The sequence below is a fragment of the Pteropus alecto genome, unplaced genomic scaffold (assembly GCF_000325575.1).
Source record: "Pteropus alecto unplaced genomic scaffold, ASM32557v1 scaffold35, whole genome shotgun sequence".
NCBI lineage: Eukaryota > Metazoa > Chordata > Mammalia > Chiroptera > Pteropodidae > Pteropus > Pteropus alecto.
This window is the reverse complement of record NW_006437828.1, coordinates 8173188-8177070: the sequence shown is the minus strand read 5'-3', so window position 1 is coordinate 8177070 and position 3883 is coordinate 8173188. Positions and strand designations below refer to the sequence as shown.

Below are 3883 nucleotides of genomic sequence, written 5' to 3'. Positions count from 1 at the left end.
TGCTTCGCGGCGGGGCCGGCGCGCGTTACAGCCCGGAGCCCCGCGGAGCCGCAGCCCCCGGGGACCTGGGCGGTTTGGGGTTTGTCTGTGATTCGCCCGTCGAAAGCCAGCGCTGGGCCTCTTGGGGAAGGGCATGCTGCGGCCTGTCCCCCTGCCCCGAGGGGACCCAGGGCCTGCCCCTAAATCTGAGGTCGGATGTTGGTCCCATCAGGTGGCTGGCTGGGAGAGACCCAGAGGGTCCACCTGCAGTGCCCGAAGGCTCCGCACCCACCGCAGACCCTCTTCCCACCCCGGCTGCTGGTCACACTTCTGCGTAGTGCCACCACCGCTCCCCCATCCGCGACAGCAGCGTTAGAGGTGAGTGCTACACCCTCCTCCACGTGAATGGCTATGTTGAAGATGAGATCGCAAAGGCACTTGGAAGCAAGTACATAAATCTCACTCCCCACAAATGGTTTTGTGCTGACTTGGATATAGAAAGACCCACTTTATTATTAATTTTTAAGTCAAGCCTTTCTGAGCAAAAATGAACCGACAAATGAAGCCTGTGTAGTGTTTTCCACCTCCTACGCCAGCTTGTCGGCTCTTTTGCCCTTTATATGCATTGCGAAAGCAGCTTACAGGGAAATCTTTTTTTTTCCGATTCTTGGATTTAAAGTTTTGAGAGTCTATTAACTTATTCATTTAGTTACTGTTATTAGCAAGCCTGAGAGGTTAGGGCCTAGAAGAACTTAAAATCTAGTAGGGAAAAAAACAGTGACACAGAGTGATGACAATCCATGCCAGAGCATGAGCACACGCATTGTGCAGCCGCATAAAGAGGGTGATGGCTAGGAGGATGGAAGAGATCTGAGTTCTAGTGTACATTCGGATTTTTTCTAGGCTTCTGTCCCTCAGGGTGCATCTTAACCTCTCCCAATTTCTCCTGATCTATAGAAGGAGAGTAACATTTGTTCTGACACAAGGAAGTTGTAAGGATGAAAAGAAAAGGAAAAAAAAAAAAGATATGGAAGTAATTTATGCAAAATACAAGAGAATCACCACCACAGTGCCATTGGTATTTATGGGAGGGAACGGCCTCTTTTAACGGGTCATCCGAGGTGGCTGGAGGCTTAGCCACTGAGATGGTCAGTAAAGAAGGGGTAAGCCTTTTTTAGATTGAAGAGAAGAGAAAGAGGAAGTTTCAGTTTGAAACAAATGAAAGAAATTGAAAAGGTGGCATGTAGAACTGGGTAAAAAACACACTTCAAGACTCTTCAGAGGGAGGGGATGGGAATGTGCAAATTGCCAGTTATGAAAACAGTCACAGATGTAGAGTACAATATAGAGAAAGTAGTCAATAATATTGTAATAACTACGTGTGGTGTCAGAAGGGTACTAGATTTATCAGGGGGAAGACTTTGCAAGTTATAAAAATGTCCAATCACTATGCTGTACACCTGAAACTAATATAACATTGTATGTAGTTGAAAATAAATTATTTTAGAAAAGACTTCTGAGACACGGTCTTATTACAGAAATCAATTTTCGTTAGATTGACGCACAACTATCAACGGCACTCATGAACCAAGCAAATGACTTCTACAAGTCTTTCATTTATTCATCCATTTACTCATTTATTCATAAATATTTATTGAACATCTGTTAGGTGTCAGACACTGTTCTAGGCATTGTGCCTGCAGCATCAAGTAAATAAACAAGATCTCTGATTCTTTGGCATCCGCAGTCTATGAGAGGGTTATGGTGTACCCTGGCAGCTGGACCCTCACGGTCACAGGCTGCCAGCCTGGAGCAATTAGAAGACCCAGGTCAGCTGCAGCTCCTCTTAGGGCAGCTGCTGTCCCTGCTCAGGAACTAAAAGGAAGCCTCTGGAGCAGAAGTCGGGAAAAGGAAAGAAAAGAGAACTGAGCCAGGGAGTGGATAGCTAGTTGAAGGGGAGATGGGCTCAGCGGAGTCAGGCCTGAGCTCAGACCCCAGCCTACTGAGAGCAGTTTGCTGGCTGCTTGCAGACTTGACCCCTGTCCCACGGCTGCTTCGAGCATCTACTCCAACAGCAGCAGTTGGTTTTAAAGAAGTCTTCCAGAAAGACTACTCAGTGCTTTGCTAAGGTCACCCTGCGCAGCAAAGAAAGGATGGGAACAAGAGGAATTAAGCCCTCTGGTGCCCCACGTGATCTCCTTCTGACTTAGCTAAACTCGCTTCCCTGGCTTCTCTAAGAAAGAATAGAAATGCCTTTCGAACCACCCAAAAGGGAGGCCACATTAAATTTTCACTGGCCTGTTTTTATCAGTTGCACCATGTCCAAGACAGATTACGTTAGGTTCAACAGAGTTTGTCAAAGGAAAGCAGGTGTTGGTAATGACGTCCAAAAACATCTCAGTAAAAATGTTTTAAACATTGGTTGTTTAAAAAAAACTTTCGGCAAAAAATAAAATCGACCTTCGTGTGCCTCAGTTTCCATCGTCAGTAAAGTTGGGAGTAATGATAGTAATAATAGTAATAATAGCATCTCCCTTGTGAGGATTCAATGAGCTGACTCTTGTAGAACAGTACTGGATGTAAGTTCTGTGAAAGCGTTAGTTACTATTTTCTTTATGTTACTCTTTCATCTCTTTGTTTCCTTGTATATTTTCTTCTTGTCGCACCCACCAACAGTTGTGTGGCTGTCTTATGTTTAAAATGATAAAATCCCATTAGACATTACATAGGGATAAAGTATAAGTGTGTGGGGATGGTGAATGTGTTGTTTTTAAGACAATGAAATTAAGTGCTATGAAAGACTTGATAAAAGCAAATTAAAAAAAAATCTGTCGAATGGTGGGCATGGGAAGAGAATCATAAAAATTGAGTGTGATTCTACATGGAGCTTGCTTTTAAAATGCTTGTTCCCCCTTCATTTTAAATGAACCCAAATGAAGAAGCATAGAAGACAGATTGTCGGAGTGGAAGAAATCCGAGGCAGAACTGAATCAGAGGACCCACACCCCAACTGAGGTCCTTGGCCCTGCACATGTACATACAGTACACAAATAGCTATGGTATTAAAATGTCATAAGGGTGGGGGAGAGGATGTCATTAGAAAAAAAAGTCTAACAAAGCTCCTTAGGGGCATAATAGAAAATAGATTGAGAAACAGTGCATTATAAGTGATGTTTAAAGTATGTATCATTATTGTTATATCCCAGATTTCATTGGTTTTTCAAATAATCCACCAACTACTATCCTGGTCTGGTGAGAAAAGAGAGATGTACTGTATGACAAAGGGCAAAGGGCACGGAGGAGAAGGGGCCTGAAAAGACCAAGAAGGAGTCCGAGAAGTTAGAATGAGGTAGGCTTGGGGGAACGCATATGAGAAATTACTGTATGTGAACAGTACCACAAGTAATTCAGTTTCGCTGAAGCTTAAAGTATAAAGAAGACAATGAAGATGAATAAGGATAGACAGATAGCCAAAGGCCAGATGTCGAACAGCTTTATTTAATAAGCTAAGGCATTGTAGAATTTATCTTATAGATGAGGGTGAGACATCAAAAAATGTTGAATGTGGTAATGACATGATCGGATCTACATGTTAAGGTCATTCTTGTGGTTTGGGGCTGATATGGGCCAAAACTAAAGGAAGAAGAACAGTAAGATAGTTACTGCAATTCTCTGAGTAAGAGGCATTGAGTCCTAAACTAGGGCAGTGGCAGGACCTGGCAAGTTGGGGATAGTGACCTTTACTGGTTGCCTCCCCAGATTCAATCCTTCCTGGCCTCACTCAGCAAGGACCCAAGGATTGACTCCGTTCCCTGCTGTCAGGGTAGACCCCAATTGACATAAGATAACCGATGGGTCTCATCATTCCAGCCACGGTGTTTGTTTTACAGAGGGGCACGCAGAC

General features: G+C 43.9%; 1 long non-coding RNA gene across 1 annotated transcript in view; it reads left to right on the top strand.

The window, feature by feature from the left end:
* Positions 1–7: 7 nt before the first annotated feature.
* Positions 8–3883, top strand: part of LOC112482171 — a 15783-nt gene continuing 11907 nt past the window's right edge. Inside the window, exon 1 of the long non-coding RNA XR_003047221.1 lies at positions 8–357. This is a non-coding gene — a long non-coding RNA (uncharacterized LOC112482171). The remainder of the gene's footprint in view (positions 358–3883) is intronic.